This window comes from Theobroma umbraticum, unplaced genomic scaffold (genome assembly GCF_002168275.2).
Source record: "Theobroma umbraticum cultivar Fairchild unplaced genomic scaffold, ASM216827v3 scaffold_147.0, whole genome shotgun sequence".
Taxonomy (NCBI): Eukaryota; Viridiplantae; Streptophyta; class Magnoliopsida; order Malvales; family Malvaceae; genus Theobroma; species Theobroma umbraticum.
In genome coordinates, this window is record NW_018397259.1 from 7,591,432 (window position 1) to 7,591,685 (window position 254).

Here is a 254-nt window from a genome sequence, read left to right on the forward strand (position 1 = left end):
TTGACCCTAGTCCTCTCCAGGACTTTTGTGTGGCTATCAAAGACACCAAGAATGGCGGTAGGCATTTAGTTTGATTATGTTTTCAGGACTTTATGTTATATTCATGATGCCAATGCCTGAGCTGAAGGACTTTCCGCTTAGGCGCAATATTTTTTTAATAATATAATAGCATTGCTAAAAGGTACTATACTTTTGCATGGGATGATATACATATATCAACTAACCTGTCTTTCCTGCAGTGTTTGTAAATGGGA